Source organism: Pelodiscus sinensis, chromosome 4, assembly GCF_049634645.1.
Source record: "Pelodiscus sinensis isolate JC-2024 chromosome 4, ASM4963464v1, whole genome shotgun sequence".
Taxonomy (NCBI): Eukaryota; Metazoa; Chordata; order Testudines; family Trionychidae; genus Pelodiscus; species Pelodiscus sinensis.
Window position 1 is genome coordinate 105,624,055 of NC_134714.1, and position 19,208 is coordinate 105,643,262.

Sequence of the window (19,208 nt, forward strand, 5' to 3'; positions counted from 1 at the left end):
CTATTTATTGAGTAAATGCTCTTCAAAATAGGTGGGCGACACCCGATGCTTGTCTTCCAACAGAAATCATTTAAGATACATATTCAGAGCCAATATTCATAACTTTACATACAAAAATCATACATGCATAGAATCATAGAACACTAGAACTGGAAGAGACCTCGAGAAGTCACCGAGCCAATCTCCTGCCCTCACAGCAGGACCAAGCACGGTCTAGGACCATCCTTGATAGATGTCCGTCTAACCTGCTCTTAAATATCTCTAGGGATGGAGATTCTACAACCCCCCTCTAGGCAATTTATTCCAGTGTTTAACGGTCTCTTGGTTAAGCCAAGGCGGTCTTTTGCCATACTTTCTTTGTTACACAGTGGAATAGCTTGTATTTGGGCCCTTAATAATGTCTCTTTGGAAAACTGCCAGCTCTCTTCAGTTGTTTTTCCTCTCAGTCTTGCTTCCCATGGGACCTTACCTATCAGCTCTCTGAGCTTACCAAAATCTGCCTTCCTGAAATCCACTGTCTCTAATTCGCCGTTCTCCCTTCTACCATACCTTAGAATCATGAGCTCTATGATTTCATGATCACTTTCACCCAAGCTGCCTTCCACTTTCAAATTTTCAGGCAGTTCCTCCCTATTTCTTAAAATCAAATCTAGAACAGCTTCCCCTTTAATAGTTTTTTCAACTCTTGAAATAAAAAAAATTATCTTCACTGCAGTCCAAGAACTTACTGGATAAATCTGTGCCCCACTGTGTTAGTTTTCCAACATATGTCTGGATAGTTGAAGTCCCCCATCACCACCAAATCCTGCGCTTTAGGTGATTTTGTTAGTTATTTAAAAAAAGCTTCATCCGCCTCTTCCCTCTGGGTTGGTGATCTATAGTAGACCCCCCCTAGCATGGCATCACCCTTATGATGTCATATGAGTAGCATAACCAGGATGAGCATAGAAAAAACTTTCATTAGACAGCTCTCATAGCTCACTTTGCACAGAATTTGGAGCAAATACACATCAGTAGTTACAACAACAACTATTATTTAATGCTCACATTAATGCTCCAATAATGTCACAATCAGAAGCTAGGAATTATAGAAATTTGATAAGAGAATCAAAGGGATACAAGGCGATATCTATGCCCAGAAGTATTAAGGACATTAAGAATGAGCTTTTAAAATACACTAAGAACCAAAATAATCGTAACCATGGTAATTTGGTAATTACCATTACCAATAATCCTAACAATAGAAATGGTATAATTATATACAATGGAGTGTTGAATAGATATTTATGTTTAGTGGTTGAGTGAAAGTATTTTGGAGAAGGAATTTGAATTTTGACATGAGTGTAACCTTTGCGTCAGGGATGTGCCTTGTGCTTTCACTGTGAAAATCTGTCCAAATTTGACCAGTTACAAGTCTTTAAAATTCACAATTTGCACTTGTTCGTACTAGAGCTTTGGAGTTTAATTCTCCAAAAATACCATCTGCTCTGAATATAATCCAGCTAATGGATGAGAAGACCTTTCACTGTAATTATAGCTCCCATTTCTTCCAGCCATCCAGATTAGAGGATATATAGCAGACAAGAGAGGGGAATTGAGGAGAGGTGAAAGTGGGCTGGTATAGCACACAAGTACAAATTTGTTCCTGGATTGGGCCACACATATCTGACATTTTGCCCCCCCCGCACCCTTCCCATTGAGTGTCCTATTTGTAAGGGGACTGTTACCCCTTACTAAAACTCTGTGGGAGTTTTTTGGTTTGCCAGCTTCCAGCTTCAGAAGGGGAAGGGTTCATGAGACTGACAGACCCCAGAGACAATGGAAAGCAGTCAACACTCCAGCTCAGCCTGACTGACAGGTTGTAAGCGGGGATTGTTCTGGCTCTCTCTGAGCAAACAGAGATCTGAAAGAGTAGTGCAAGCTCTGTGAAGAAGTCCTGCAGCAACAGAACCAGACACAGACAGCCCGAGCAGTGCAAGCTGTGTGCAGAAGAAGTCCTGCAAAAGGAACAGAGAGCTGAGACACTGCTAAGAGGAGTGCAAGCTGTGCTGAGGGGCAGTTTTTGCAGCAGCAGAGCCAGGCATACACAGCGCAAGGAGTGCAGACCCTGTGTTGAGCAGCAGACTGGCAATGCTCAGAGAGCCAAAAGGAACAGAGAAGCAACACAAGGAGCTGGAACTGGCCAAGCAGCACGGCCTGCAGCTGGATGTGGTGAGCACCTGGGACCAGCAAAGTGTGGGGAAAGGCTCTGGACTGGGAGAGGGGTCTGGCCACTTCGAGTTTGAGACTGTGTGGTCACTACCAGAGCTAGCGTGTCCAGCCTGTAGCCCCCCCCTGCAGCATATCCAAGGCCTTTAAGAAAGAGACTGTGGACTGTCCTTACACTCTGCAGACTGCTGTGTTGATGTCCCTGTGCTACAGAGCAGGGCTGTGTGTTCTCATTTAACCATTCTCATTTTTTTCTTATTCTTTTCTCTTTAATCAGTTGTTGTTTAATAAATTCTATTTGCTTTGAACCTTATGAAGTGATCACTGGGCCAAGAAGGCCTGCAGTGTAAAGAGAGCACCTCGGAGTGGGGACACCCTAACTCCTGCCCCTAGTGACTACAAGGTCGGGGATTAAGCCCCAGGAAACCTGGGCCCAGCCTTGTTGGGGTTTCGAGGACTCTGCTACTCAGGAGAGTGGAGGGGGAGCCCTCAGGATCAGGGAGCCGTGGGGTAAAGGAAGTGGGAGCGGGGACTCAGATCCTTTCGCTGGTTCATTTCACCGGGGTGTATAGAAGCCAGGAAAGTTCCCCACAATAGCGGGATCATTCCCCTGCTTACATATTGGTAGGATCTGGCAGTACTGCTGCGACAGTGCTTCAATGCCACAGCCGCCCAGGACAAAAAGGGGCAGTAATATTAAAGTGCTGCTGCACCCTACTGGCAGGGCTGCTTATGGAGAGGCACAGGGGGAAAGGGTAACTGCCCTGGAACCCAATGATTTATAAGTGGTTGGGGATCCCAGCTGCCATGGAAGCAGCTGGGAGCTGTGAGACCTTCAAAGTGCCACTGGAGCCCTGGGGTTACTGGATGCTGCAGCTACAGTCCTGGGGTTCCCAGCCACTGGCCATGAAGGAATGTCTGGAGACTGTCTGGGCAGAGACAGTGACTAGAAGCTCTGAGACAGCTGGGAATGGGGAACAATGAGACTTTAGACATAGGATCTAGAGCGGGAGAATAGGATGTCTGAAAAGTGGAGAATGAGACTGGGATGAGAAGCCAAGCTTGAGGGAAAAGGAAGAAGGGGTTGTCACACTACACCCTTTATTCTTCATAGAGATAGTTATGATATGAAGGTGGCATAACTAAGATGTCTTATGACATATCATTGGACAGGTTATGAGTCACTGAATATGATTATCCTATTTGTATGCATGTATCATATTTGTATCCAAAGTTATAGTTCTTCAGGGGAAAGATTTGACTGCATGAACAATGAGACCATTTTTCTCTTCCTGAAATGCTGTGCGTTGTTCACTACACACTTAACTTCTGTAACAAATGAGTCAGTCAGTCCTACAGTGGAGTGCTTTGGTTCATCTCCAGAGTAGGCCCATGTGTGCAAAGGAAGCATGAGTCCTGTGAAAAGAGTGTATTATAATGCATATGCACAGGGAAGTAAATTAAGATTGTACATGAATCCTAATTCTGGCATTTCCTAACTTTTAACACTGATTGTGTATAATTGTATTCATTTTGAGGAGATGATTTTAATATTCATGCAATATATATTAAAATTCTGGTAAAAGGCCTTGTTACAAATGTGAACATGGTCCTTAGTTGTCCTTCTGCTTAGAATCATCTTCCTCTCCCACTAACCCAAACAGGCTACGCCTTTTTCAAATTATGTATCTTCTTCAAAGCCTTTAAATAATGAATGCTGGAATGTAGAACACAACCCTGAAATGACAGCAACACCAAATATAAGTTGTGTGTTTGCCATCTGTTTTACTATTAGATCACAGAACAGAAATTGTTACAGGGTGTCTTTCGGTTGTTGAGATTTGGTGTGTGGGAGTTGCAGGCCCATTATTTGTATTTAATAAATAATAATATGGGCATTAATCTGTTCATTGTCATGATAACCTTAGTTGCATGCTCTGGCTCTATATTCTTAATATTGTCACATTTTCCAGTGGGCTATAGTGCTGCTTTGCACCATTCTACCAAAATTGCCCAAAAGTCAGATCAGCTAACTATATGAGGATCCCTCAAGCATAGGAAGACCTCCAGGTATTCTAGAGTTTCCATAACAGGTTCTGGGTTGTTTATACTAAGATTGGATGTTTTTCTGAAAGATATGCTATAGTTCAAATTATTCTGTGCAGATTCTATAACCAGTGTTGCACAAAAGGTCAGCGATCCTCAAATTATCACTAGAAGATTTACCAGGCATTGCTCAGGATCTTAAATCAATTGATTTTTGGTGGTTTTCTTTGTTTTTTGGTAGTTTTTTTAAAATAAAATAAAAATGCACATGCTTCATTTGAATAATTGCTCTGCTGTGGTTCTGGAGATGAGATATTCACTATGCAGACTGCCTTAACCTGTTAGTGTAGACAGCCATTCAAAATAAGTTATTTTGAAATAACTCCTGAAATAACTATTTTGAAATTAGCTTATTCCTCTTCACAAGCAGGAATTATTATTTCAAAATAACAGGCTTGGTAGTGTGGCTGCTCGCCTTGTTATTTTGAAATAACTCCTCATTGTAGACATGCCTTTAGGGTGAGAGGACTACCCCCGCAGCAGCTTGGGGCCAGGTGAGAAGCACGTCTTCATGGCCACTGCAAGTCCAGAGGGCACAGCAGGGAAAGGGGTGCATATCTCTCTGCTGGAGCAGGTTTAGAATTGTCTGCCCCTGCACTCCCCAGCCAGAGTGAGGAATGCAGCAAATTGTGCACTTTCTACTTGCTCCCTGAAGAAGAGGAACAGCCAACAATTTTCCCATATGTATCAGGAGGGGAGAGCTTTTAGTCTCTAAAGGGTGCCTTGGGGTGGCAACCCCTTTTACCTGCCTAGTGATTCTGTCTCTTTTCTGCATGATTTTATGAGGAGCCAATTCCTTTCTCAGCACATCCCATTTTCCTGGCACAACCAAACCCTTTCTTTTAAGTTCTGATAAGAGGAAGCTGCATACTGAATTTGCTGGTCCTGGCACTTCCTGTTTAGGAGGAGTTCTTGAACTAACAGACTCACTCACTCTTAAACTCTCTCAGATATATAATAGATTGTGGGCCACATATGCAGCTCTCTGTTATGTGATCCACATTCACGCAATATATATACTTGTATTCCTTGTAGTGTGTCATGTGTGCTGCTGATTATATGGTGAGTTAAGAACCATTGGACTAAAAGATCACACAGGTCTGCTCTGATCTCAGAATTTGTGAATTTACATGGCTTGTCCCTGCTGCTCAAAAGTACAGTTCCTTGGTTGGATAGGCATATAGTACAAATTAGCAGAGCTTCATTTGGTGCCAAGAGACTAGGCTGACATGCAGCAGCTGAGGAAGTTCAAAAGCTAATTAAAGCCACTTGCACCCCTTCTTGAGTTGTGCTAAACACTCCTCTGCAGGGCCCTTTCTAATTTATGTAGAGGAGTCCTGTGCAAACTATGGTCAAATCAAAAGTTTAATGAGGTCCCAGTTCCCCTTCTTCAGTCCCTGCTTCTCATGTGAGTTATGGAAATTGGTCCCAATTTACACTGCTGCCTATAACTGGCTTTTCTTTTTGGAATCTGATTTAAAATTAATTTGGAAATGTGGTAAGCTTTGAAAGATCTTTGAAGTGTTACAAAGGTTCACTATAGTAATAAAAGCATATTTTGATATTTTTCAGTTGAAAAACATTGCTGGTGAACTTAAGGAACATTTTAGCTTTTTGTAATTATTTGGAATACCTCATGAAAAAAATGAATCAGGATGCTAGTTAAAATCAAGTTTGATCTTTGCACTTCCTCCCAAACCCTCTATGATAATTTTAATACAAAAGCCTATGGTGTTTTAATACAAAGTTCATTGGATAAATAGCTATGGTAAGGTGAAAATATTTTTTTACTTATACTCTTAACTCTCTGTTTGAGAGTATCTTTATGTTATTAAGATTCTGTGATGACTAGATATTTTTCAGGGATATGGGATAATTTGATTGAATTCTCTGTAATTCTAGAATTACATTTGAAGATGACTTTCATACTAAGAACATTGGCACTGAATCACAGACAGTACATTATTAGATCTGCATTTCATTAATTGTCTCTATGTAACAGGCCCTATAATTATAGATAGCTCATGTGAGTGTTGACAGATCATGAACCTAATAGAATCAAAAGGATGTGATCCAGGATTTCTGCTTGCAGACTTTAATTTGCAATTCATATTCCATTTTGCAATACCTCTTACTGGATATAAAATAAAGGTTAATGTGTTATAGTTAATTATTCTGGGCATATCGAATTGTTTCAAAACAGTTGTCGTTTTGCCTAGTACAGGATATTTTTCCTTATTGGAGGACAACATGTATAACACGTTTCCACTTAACACAATCATTTTCTAAAACATATCTATAGTGTTTAATGAGGAATTACTGTATTAGAGTATGTCCCCTCCAAAACCCTGAGGGGAGTGGGAAAGTCGGCTACCAGGAAGAAATGCAAAGAGGAACAAGCAACAAAGGAGGACCCCTGATTCGAATGGAGAAGATAGGGCGATCAACTGGCTATCTGAGGTGTTTGTACACTAATGCGAGAAGCCTGGGCAACGAACAGGAAGAACCGGAGGCCCTTGCCCAGTCCAAGAAATATGATTTAATTGGGATAACAGAGACTTGGTGGGATGACTCGCATGACTGGAGCGCTGTCATGGAAGAGTATAAACTGTTCAGGAAGAACAGGCAGGGGAGAAAAGGAGGAGGAGTTGCACTGTATGTAAGAGCACTATGATTGCTCAGAACTCCAGTATATAGAGGGAGAAAAGCCTGTTGAGAGTCTATGGGTTAAATTTAGAGGTGCAAACAATAGCAGTGATGTTGTGGTTCGTGTCAGCTACAGGCCACCGAATCAGATGGATGAGGTAGATGAGGTTTTCTTCGGACAACTGAGAGAAGCTTCCAGATCCCAGGCCCTGGTTCTCGTAGGGGACTTTAATCACTCTGACATCTATTGGGAGACCAATACGGCAGTACACAGGCAATCCAGGAAGTTTTTGGAGAATGTTGGGGATAACTTCTTGACACAAGTGCTGAAGGATTCGACCAGGCGCCGTGCGCAGCTTGACTTCTGCTCATAAACAGAGAGGAACTAATAGGGGAAGTAGAGTTGGGTGACAACCTGGGAAGCAGTGATCATGAGATGGTAGATTTCAGGATCCTGACCAAAGGAAGAAAAGAGAGTAGTAAAATACACACTTTGGACTTCAAAAATGCAGATTTTGACTCCCTCAGAGACCTGGGCAGAATCCCCTGGGATGCTAACAGGAAAGGGAAAGGAGTCCAGCTGGCAGTATTTTAAAGAAGCCTTATTGAGGGCACAGAAAGAAACCATCCCAATGCGTAGCAAGAGAGGCAAACATGGTAGGAGACCGGATTGGCTTACAGGGGAAATCCTTGGTGAACTTAAGCACAAAAAGAAAGCTTACAAAAAGTGGAAACTTGGACAAATGACCAAGTTTAAATGTATAGCTTGAGAATTCTGGGGGGTTATCAGGAAGGCGACAGCGCAAATGGAATTGCGACTGGCTAAGGATGTGAAGGATAACAAGAAAGGATTCTACAGGCATGTTAACAAGAAGAAGGTGATCAGAGAGGGTGTGCGGCCCCTACTGGATGAAGGAGGTAACCTAGTGACAGATGATGTGGAAAAAGCTGAAGTACTCAATGCTTTCTTTGCCTCTGTATTCACGGACAAGATCGGCTCCCGGACTAATGTTCTAAGTGACGCAAGATGGAATGAAGATGGACAGCCCTTGATGGGTAAAGAACAGGTTAAGAACTATTTAGAAAACCTAAATCTAGACAAATCCATGGGTCTGGACTTAATGCATCCGAGGGTACTGAGGAAGATGGCAAATGTCATTTAGGAGCCTTTGGCCATTATCTTTGAAAAGTCGTGGAGATTGGGAGAGATCCTGGATGATTGGAAAAAGGCAAAGTGAGTGCCCATCTTCAAAAAAGGGAAGAAGGACAATCCAGGGAACTATAGGCCGGTCAGTCTTACCTAGGTTCCTGGAAAAATCATAGAAGGGATCCTTAAGGAATCCATTTTGAGGCACTTGGAAGAGAGGAAAGTGATTAGGAATAGCCAGCATGGATTCACAAAAGGCAAGTCGTACCTGACCAATCTGATTAGCTTCTATGATGAGGTAACTGGCTCTGTAGGCATGGGAAAGTCAGTTGATGTGATATACCTTGACTTTAGCAAGTGTTTTGATACAGTCCGCCACAATATTCTTGCCAGCAAGTTAAGGGAATATGGATGGGATAAATGGATGGTAAGTGGGATAGAAAGCTGGCCAGAAGGTCGGACCCAGCGGGTAGTGAGCAACGGCTCGATGTCAGGATGGCGGTCGGTTTCTAGTGGAGTGCCCCAAGGTTCGGTTCTAGGACCAGTTATGTTCAATATCTATATTAATGACCTGAATGAGGGGATGGACTGCACCCTCAGCAAGTTTGCGGATGACACTAAGCTAGGGGCAGAGATAGGGTCCAGAGTGACACAGACAAATTGGAGGATTGGGCCACAAGAAATCTGATGAGGTTCAACAAGGACAAATGTAGAGTCCTGCACTTGGGACGGAAGAATCCCAAGCATTATTACAGGCTGGGACCAACCAGCTAAGTAGTAGTTCTTCAGAAAAGGACCTGGGGTTTACAGTGGATGAGAAGCTGGATATGAGTCAACAGTGTGCCCTTGTAGCCAAGAAGGCTAATGGCATATTAGGTTGCATTAAGAGGAGCATTGCCAGCAGATCCAGAGATGTCATTATTCCCCTTTATACGGTTCTGGTGAGGCCACATCTGGAGTATTGTATCCAGTTCTGGGCCCCCCACTACAAAAAGGATGTGGACGCATTGGAGAGGGTCCAGGGGAGAGCAACCAAAATGATTAGGGGGCTGGAGCTGGACTTATGAGGAGAGGCTGAGGGAGTTGCGTCTGTTTAGTCTGCAGAAGTGAAGAGTGAGGGGGGATTTGATAGCAGCCTTCAACTTCCTGAAGGGAGGTTCCAAAGAGGATGGAGAAAGGCTATTCTCAGTAGTGACAGATGGCAGAACAAGGAGCAATGGTCTCAAGTTGTGGTGGGAGAGGTCCAGGTTCGATATTAGGAAAAACTATTTCACTGGGAGGGTAGTGAAGCACTGGAATGGGTTATCCAGGGAAGTAGTGGAGCCTCCATCCCTAGAGGTATTTAAGTCTCGGCTTGATAAAGCCCTGGCCGGGTTGATTTAGTTGGGATTGGTCTTGCCTAGAGAAGTGTGCTGGACTAGATGACCTTCTGAGGTCTCTTCCAGTTCTATGGTTCTGTGATTCTATGATTCTGTGTCTACACTGCAAAGTTAATTAGATATAACAGCCATTATTTTGAATTAACTTCAATGGCGTCTATACATGCAAATCGCTATTTCGAATTTAATTCAAAATAGCGGAGCGCTTATTTCAGATTTGATCAACCTCATTCTACGAGGAGTAATGCCAAATTCAAAATAGCTATTTTGAATTAAGTGCTGTGTAGACAGTTAATTCGAAATAGGGGGCCTCCAGCTCTTCCCAGGGAGCCCTGGTACCCACTCTGGGTGCAACCAGGAAAACTCGTCTGCTCTCCGCCCCACTCCCATAGCCCTTAAAGAGGCAGACTCTGGCCACAGTGCCTGTGCCAGTTGCAAGCCTGCCAGCACACAGCCAGCAGACTGTGCACCTGGCACAGCATGAGCCAGCAACCTGCTGCCACCCAGCCCTCCACCTCTCCCCAGGACCATGCTGGCAGCTCCCAGGGGCCGCAAAATGCGGGCGTCTGTCTGGTCTAGTGCGGAGATTGTGGACCTCGTTGAGGTTTGGGGGGAGGTCTCTAATGCCCATGATCTCTGCACTAGGCACAGGAATGCGGCCGTTTACAGCTGCATGGCTGCCAGCCCAGCCACCAGAGACCACGTGCGCAGCCAGGAGGAGGTGCGAACAAAAGTTATGGAGCTGCGGCAGGCTATGTCAGGGGCTCCTAACCAGGGGCTGACCCGGGCACCTTCCCACATTACGAGGCTCTGGACTGCATCCTGGGGGGTCAGACAATCTGTGCCCTCCTGGTGGTCATTGACCCTGGGGCAGAGGGCCCTGCCCCTGACACAGGGGAAGAGGAGGAGGACGACAGCCAGGAGCCTGCAGGGAGCATGCCCTACGTACCAGAGAGCCCATCAGCAGTTTCATCCGAGGCCGGGGAGGCCTCCACATGTGAGTGCCATCACGGTCCCCTTATGTGGGGCGGGGGTGGGGGAAGAGGGGACCCAGGGACCGTGCACGTGGGCCTTGCCGACCACAGAGCAGACGGCAACCTGTGCATCTGCCATGCCAGCTGGGACATGTGGCCCCAGCTGGGTGCCATGCAGGGGCCCTGGCCTGTTCCCCACACACGTCTATGCATGAAGGCACATGATAGGCTCCTGACTCTGGGGAGAGACACTGCTCTCCCTCCAGACACCCCCTCTACACAGAGGCAGGGCACATCTCTCCTCCCCCTGGCCCCAGACACCACACTATAGGCAGCCCAGGGGCTGGAGTGCAGTCCTAGGCCAGCTCACACTCCGGGGGATAGCAGGACGTAGTGGTGCGGAGACTTGCCGTCTTTGTCTTGCTTCTCCTCCCACCCCTGTTCCCCCTCCCACTTCTTCCGGACCCCCTGTCCCTCCTGCCTCACCCTCCCTACTCACTCCTCCCCGTGGACTCCGAGGCCCCCCACACCCACAGTGCTGGGAGAAAGGAGGGCAGGCAAAACCCCCAACCCTGAGCTTCCCCTCCCCTTGTTTCCCCCTTCCAGCTCCCTCCTCCCAGGTTTCTCCCCTCCCCTCTCCCTCCCCCCTCCCCAGTTATGTTAAATAGATTTTTTTGTGGCAACATGGGTGTTTTTATTTTACATCAGGAAGGGGGGTTAGGGAGGGGAAAGGGGAAGGAGGTAGGGGTGGAATGTAAGTTGCGAGGGCCTCCAGGATGGCAGCTGTGCGGGGCTATGCATACTGGGAAGCCAGGCGATCAGCCTCTGCCATACAGCCTGGCAGGAAAGCCTTTCCTGTCCTCTCACATAAATTGTGGAGTGCACAGCATGCCGCCACCACATGCGGAATATTGTGCTTGGAGAGGTCGAGGCGGGTGAGGAGACATCTAAATCGGGCCTTCAGCCGACCGAAGGCCCCCTCGACCACAATGCAGGCCCTGCTGAGCCTGGCATTGAAGGCCTGCTGGGAAGGGTTCAGGTGTCCTGTGTAGAGCTTCATCTTCCAGGGCTGTAGGGTGCAGGCCTCATCCCCCACCAGGCAGATGGGCATGTCCACGTCCCTGACCCTGATGTGGCGGTCGGGGAAGAAAGTCCCAGTGTGCAGCCTCTGGTACGTAGAGGAGTTGCGGTACATCCGCGCGTCATGTGCCTTGCCAAACCAGCCCACATTGATGTCCTTGAACTGGCCCTGGTGGTCAGACACGGTCTGCAGGATCACATAGAAGTACCCCTTGCAGTTGTTATACAGGGAGGCCTGGTGTTCTGGGGCATGGATGGGGATGTGCGTCCCGTCGATTGCGCCTCAAGCCAAATTCACAGAGAGAGCCTGGAATTACATTACATACACAAATTCAATTCATATGCTAATGGACTGAATCTTGATTTAGGTTGGTGGGGCCTCTACCACTGAGCGTGCTAACTACTTTCTGAGTGGTATCCTTCCTGTCTTAGCCATCTGTCTATTAACTTTGATCTTTGCTTAGGTTTAGCACCCATTCTAACATGATTCTGGGATGCATTAACATTGAATTGTAGTTAAGTTCTGTGGCGATCATAAAGTTGCAGGTAGTTGCTTTGCTCCTTCTACAGTGATCTGGAAAGACAGGGAATTAAACACTACCATTGCTCTAACTTTTGCCAAAAAGATTCAACTGAATATGTGTTAGTACAATTCCACCTTAACAGTATTTATTGTTGAGTATTTTTGTGAAGCACATTCAATGATATTTTATATCCCTTTGAGGAACCTCTTCAGTGCTCTCAAAGGAGCCAAACATTGGACTCATTTTTAACAGAACACTATTTTAAACCTCTGTTTTTTTCTTTTTCAGTAGATGCTCAGTAATGTCACTGTGAAAATGTAGAGTCAACATTGGGGTCACCAAATGAGGCATTCAAGCACCCTCTCTTGTCTTCCACACTCAAGCACCATAAGTACATTCTTTCAACATTTCACTATTAATTGAAAAAAGGAATTTTGCACAGCTTTTTTTTTAGCTGAAAACTTCCACCTTAAAAAAGTTTCTGTAATATTCATTAGTATACTAAAACTTGATGTTATGAAGCTGTAAACATGAGGAATGGGTGAAGCTCCTGGCATACTTATGAATGCAAATACTGTACATAGAATTTTTATGGAATTTTTAAGTTTTCTGCTTGTAACTAATAACCTATATATTTGCCTTTCAGCAAGAGCTGTGTTCAAAAAGATTTTTAAATTGTGTCTTGGTGTGCATGTATGCACATGCATGCACACACTTTCCTTGAACAAACGAAGAGCTATTTCCAAAATACTGTATGCTAATTTTGTGGGATGACTATGCTATTTGTGAAATTATCATTGGCCAGGAAAAAATATTTGTAATTATAACAGGAATTTAATTTAAAATGTATTTTTTCTGTTCCAGAATGCTAGGCAATGAAGGTTACTGAGGTGTAACCAGAGTTCTTCACGATGCAAATTGTAGGGTCAAGGTAACTGTGCCATGAGCTTAAGGGAGTCTCCTAGAAAAATCTGTCCACTTGAGCCACCCAGTTGTCAAATTCTATATAATTCTTAAGGTAGAAAATGGGGAGTTAGTATTAAATGCCTTTCAGTTCCTTTTATTGATTTGGGAAATTATTTACTCTAGAAAGCCTATGACTGACAAAATGAGGAGGATAATCAGAAAATGTGAATATGAAAATGCTCATTTCAATTATAACCTCGTTGCTTGTTTTTTAATCTGAATCCTCTCCGTGATGTCAGATGTTACTTAGGGCATGAACAAGGCTCCATTATTCCTATCTATCCTGGCCTGCTGTTTTCATTCCTTCTATGTTGCTATGTCCCTAAGGTTACAACTAGACTGCAAGGACATTTTGTGTATTTTTTTCTGATACTTTTGTCGGAAGAAGCTTTTCCGAAATTTGGCCCCTCTAGACTGGGCCAAATTTTGGGAAAAACCCCACTTTTGAAATATCCCTTCTTCCTAATGGAATGAGGAATATAGGGACTTCCTAAAAAAGCATGTTTGCTCTTCTGCGAAAAAAAAAAAGAGGAAGAGCAAACACATTTCCCCACAGTCTAGCTGTACCCTAAGTTGGCTCCTTTTGCAAGTTTCTCTTGCTATCTACTGTCAGACACTTTAACTTCATCCTTAACATGACATATTTTCCTTTTCCTTTTTGGATAATTAAAAGATAAGGAATTAGTGAATTGTCTGTGAGATCTCAGCATTTACAGTAAATTCATTCCATTTAATATCTATTACTTTCAATGTTCCCTTTAACCTTTTCCATCCATGTGTAGAATAAATTGTTTTATTGAGGCATGTGCGAAGATGCACCAGTAAAAACAAAACCCAGCTGTGGGAGCTCTGCTAATCATCTGGGCAGCATTTGAAACTCTCCTGAGCCACTTCTTGTATTTCTTTACCTTCTAAATTAATGCTTGAGTTCAGAATTGCTGGGATTGTCATTAGATTTTCTTTTCATAATTGATTATTAGCCCCATCATTTTTACAATACTGGACAGTGCTTTCATCTTTACTTGAATGTTGATTGAGCTGTCAGGTTATGTTTCCTGCAAAATCTACAATGCCAAATACAGATGAAATAAAGTATACTTGTTTGACACCAGTCCCTATTCTGAACCTGCTTTGTTTTAACTGTGCATTTTTCACCTTGACATAAAGCCTTGATAATTATTTTTGTTGATATAGCGTAACACTTCAAAAACAACACATAGACTAAGATACCTTACAGATTAACCAAATATATAGAATCATGAGCTTTCATATAACAGAAACCAATGTATAGAGATATATTGAAAAATAACAGCAGAAGTAATATCTATCAATTGTAGGACCAGTGTTAATTAGGCTAATTAAGTAGGCTGCCTGTGTCCCACATACAGCTTTTGATATGGAAATGCAGATGCTAAAGGCAGGACAAATTGGCTTTGTAATACGTCAACCAGTTAGTGTGTCAAATCTGTTGATGAATTCCAGTTCTACAGACTCCCTCTTGTAACTGGTTAGTGACATTTTTTTGTTGAAGAATGGCTACTTTTAATCCATGATTGAATGAATAGTCAGGTTAAAATGTTCCCCTGAAGGATTGTGTATTACCATTTCTGATGTCTGATTTGTGTCTATTTATCCTTTGTCACAGAAACTGTCTGATTTTGCCAATATACATGGCAGAGAGGCATTGCTGGCATATATCACATTAGAGGATGTGCTATTGCATGAGCCGCTGATATTGTGGCTTATGTGGTTATATCCTGTGGTGTCGTTGCTTATATAGATGTGTGGACAGAGCTGGCAACCGAGTTTGATGCAGGTATAGGTTCTTGAGTGAGTGTATCTGGGCTGAAAATCTGGAAAGGATTTGCTTCAGGTTGGGGGGTTGTCTAGAGGCATGGATTGGCCCGTCTCTCAAGTCCTGTGAGAGCGAAGGATCATTTTCCAGAATAGGTTGTAGATTGTCAATGATGTGCTGGAGGCGTTTAAACTGTGGGCTGTAGGTGATGACAAGTGTAGTTGACTTCTGGGTATTTGTCTGGCTCTGCTAATCTGTTTCCTCATTTCCCCAAGTGGATATTTAAATTTTAAGAATGCCTAATAAAGATCTTGAAGCTGTTTGTCTCTGACTGTGAGATTTGGAGCAAATCTAGATGTATCTTAGGGCTTGGCTGTAAACAATGGATTGTGTGATGTGTCCTAGATGGAAGCTACAGGCATCGAGGTAAGAATAGCGGTCAGTAGGTTTATGTATCCATCATTTATTTGTATTGTAGCATCAAGAAAGTGGATTTCTTGTGTGGACTGGTCCAGTCTGAGATTGATGGTGGGATGAAAATTGTTGAAATCCCTGTGGAATTCTTCAAAATTCTCCTTCTCTTGGGTCCCTGTGATGAAGATGTCATCAATATAGCATAAGTAGAGGAAAGATGTTAGGGGACGAGAGCTGAGGAAATGTTGTTCGATGTCATCCATAAAAATGTTGGCATATTGTGGGGCCATATGGGTACCCATAGCAGCGCCACTGACTTGAAGATATAAATTGTCCCCACATTGGAAATAGTTGTGGGTGAGGACAAAGTCACATAGCTCATCCACCAGGTGTGCTGTGGCATCATCAGGGATAGTTCCTGGCAGCTTATAGTCCATGCTTGTGTGGAATATTGGGGTAAAGAGTGTCTACATCCATGGTGGCTCGGATGTTATTTTCAGGAAGATTACTAATGCTCTGTAGTTTCCTCGGGAAGTCAATAATGTTTTGAACATAGCTAGGAGCAATGGTGGTATAGGGTGTGAGGAGAGCTGAACAATCCTGCTGTAAGGTGTAAGATGATGGGACATCTGGGATTTCCAGGTTTATGGATCTTGAGTAGCAGATTGAATACTCCTGGTTGGGACTCTGGAAGTATGTTTGTATAGATTTGGTCATAAACTGAAACAGGGAGTCTCTTGAGCAGATGGTGTAATTTTCTTTGATATTCCTTAGTGGGATCAGAGGAAATAGGCTTGTAGAATGTGGTGTTGGTGAGTTGTCTGGCAGCCTCCTCTTTATAATCTGACTTATTCATGATAATTACAGCACCCCTTTTGTCAGCTTTTGATGATGTTAGGGCACATCTACACAGAAGCATTATTCCCAAATAATGGCCATTATTCCCAAATAACTCTGCGAGTGTCTACATAGCAAGCAGGAGTCTTATTCTAGATTCTGTAACCCTCATTCTACAAGGAATAAGCCCTATTCCAAAATAGCTATTTCAGAATGGGACATGTGTAGACAGGGCAGCAGGAGTTATTTAGAAATAAGTGGCCTCCAGGAAATCCCAAAGTTGCCTTGCTGGTCGCTCTGTCCACACTAATCAGAACTCTATAGCTTCCCTTTCCCTGCAGCCCTTAAAACTCCAGGCCAAAGGGAAAGGGCTTGTGGCATGAAGAAGGCCCTGCTTGCATTGTGCCACACAGCAAGACCCTGCACAGCCTTCTCTGCTGCCATGGCCGAGCCCACTGCTCCAGCCGAGCCCCCCATAGCTGCCAGCACTTTCCCAGGCAGCTCCCAGGATTCTGTCTGGATCCGAAAGAGGAGGGCACCATCCTAATCTGGTGTGGAGATTCTTGATCTCCTGAGATCTGGGGTGAGGAGGAGAACCAGTGGGATCTCCATACCAGATGCAGGAATGTGGACATTTATGGTAGATGGACAAAAGCCTTGGCCACGTGCACACCCAGGAGCAGATGCACATGAAGGCCAAAGAACTGCACCAGGCCTACACAAAGCTCCTGGTTTGAGGCAGCACTCCAGACCTGCCCCTACTACAGCCAGCTCCACTGCATCCTGGGAGAGGGGAAGTCCCATCCCCTCCATTGTAGGGGTGTGGTGGTGGTGGAGGAAGAGCCAGAGGAGGCTAATACCATCTCCATGCCTGCCAGCCAGAACATCATGCTTACCCTGCAGCTGGTATCCCTCACCAAGGATATCTCCCAGGCATCATCCAAAGCCAGGGAAGACCCCTCAGATGAGTGCCATTATATTCCCTGGACCAGTGATCTTGAACCTTTTTAAGCACCAGATTCCTTTTTGAATTTGAATACAGTATCTACCTCAAACCCAAATACCCCTGCCCCACCTCTTCTCCAAGGCCCTGCTCCTGCCCCTGCCCCACCCCTTTGCTGAGGCTCCACCCTTCTCACTCTGTGAAGATGGGGTATAGGAGAAAAGGACAGAGTAACATCAGCGCCTCCCTGCCTCTGTCTTCCCAAGCCTGCACAGCAAGCAGGAGGCTTCCAGGAGGTAGCTTTGAGGCTCTGGGTAGGAGCAGCAGGGCTGTACAGGGAAAGGCAGCTGAAGTACCAGCACTTGACAGCCTCCCAGCCACACCAGTCAGGATCACCTGTCAGAGGCTCCAAGATCTACCAGGAGATCCTGATCTACTCATTGGCGACCACTGCCTTAGACACACACGGGTGCAGATGGTGGGGAGTGAAGGGTTGCTGTGCGCTCCTCTCTTAGCCTTCTCGGCCTGGGGATCATACAGCAGCCTGTGCATGTGGGTGCACGTGGAGTGCCATTCCAGGGCACACAGCCCCAGGAGGCAGCAACAGAGGACCCTTGTGCTCCAGCTCACAGGGTGTCTGAAGAGGCCTGCCTTACTGGGGTGAGACACCCTCCTACCACAAGCCACCACTAGAAGGAAGCTGGGGACATGGAGACACACACACACACACACTCACTCAGGAGTGCCACATGGGCATGCCCACACTTTGGGGGAAGCATCCACTCCCAGGGACAGCACAGCAAGAAAGAGGAGCATCTGCCACTCACACACCTCACCCTAAAACCTTGCCCCTCTCTCCTCTAGCAGCCAGGGATACAAGTTTTCTCCCTGTGGGATGTTGCCATTGCTGGACCCGGTGTGTGCGTGGTACAGAGGGACACCTAGCCGCCCTGTGCGCCCCCTCTTCCCCCCACGCATGCAGGCTCCCAATCTGGCCGTCACCTTCCCAAGTATGCTTGTCCCCGGGACATGGCAGTAGTGAGGCTCCCCTGGGACATCCGTGCCCCTGCAGGAAAGGGCCGTCTGTCTAGGCCTCAGGTGGCCTTGCTTGAAGCACATCGCCTTTGTCTGACCCGAGCCCTTTTGGTCTCAGCTTAGAGATGTGGACTTTATTGTCTGTGCAGGGGAGGTGAGGTGAGGGGGGAGAGGTGTTGTGGGAGGAGAGGCAATGCAGAGGCCCCTTGTGGGGAGGTCCAGAGGAGAGGGTCACTGGTATCGTTGTGTGAAACTCTCCCTCAGGGACTCATGGATATGCACAGCCCCATAATGGGCCTACCGGATAGCAGCCATGTGCAGCTGCTCAAAGGCCCAGCCAATCCAGCTGCCCTCTGTCCCTGCTCCCATCCCGGCGGGGAAGAAGGGGGGGAGAATCCACCTCACTCAAACACAGAAGGAAAAAAAAACCTCACTCACAAACACAAGTTCAGCACACAGCAAGAAAGCCCCAAACACAACTCACACTGCAGACAGCCACTTCCCTCAAGAGTCCTATATCTGCTTCTCCTTTACCTGGAGAACTCCCTCTCTAAAGTCCCTGTTAGCACTCACCTGTTTACAAGCTCCTTAGTCACTTGCTCACTGCTTTATAAAGCCCTGGACTGCCTGAAAGTCCTTCCCCCTACCAAGACTCAGCCAATCAGCAGACATAAACTGTGGATGTTTTAAAAGAGAAAATTCTGGTCAAAGTAGCAATTAGAATTCCTGTTTTAGCAATTTACATGTTATAAATGTACTTTACCACTAAGTTCTTGGGACCTGTTAAAGGCAGCCAAAATTGTCCTTATTATGCAACTGTCATAATGTTTTGAATACTCTGCTTGGATTTCTTTTGATACATAATGTTCAAATTTACTTTCATGCTCCATAATAGGAAACAGGAGGGGAACCTGCTGGAAACACATATCCTATTAAATTATTAAGCTTCAGTCCTCATAATGTTTGGAGTATTTTTCCAGAATTTCAGAATCTTTCATCTTTCATATTGTTGCAGTCTCAATTTATTTGAAGAGATTATGTAAAAGAATATAGAAATAACTTTAGGTGCAAGTTCCCTTGTAAAGTCTACATCAGAATTTGGAGTCATATTTTCTTTCCATATACATCCACAAGTCCTTTTGCCACCAGTGTTT

At 45.0% G+C, this 19,208-nt stretch overlaps 1 protein-coding gene across 6 annotated transcripts in view; it reads left to right on the forward strand.

Moving 5' to 3' along the window:
- The window catches only part of SBF2 (SET binding factor 2), a 651,649-nt gene that overhangs the window by 217,757 nt on the left and 414,684 nt on the right, over positions 1 to 19,208 (forward strand). The gene's annotated exons all lie outside the window — the stretch shown is intronic.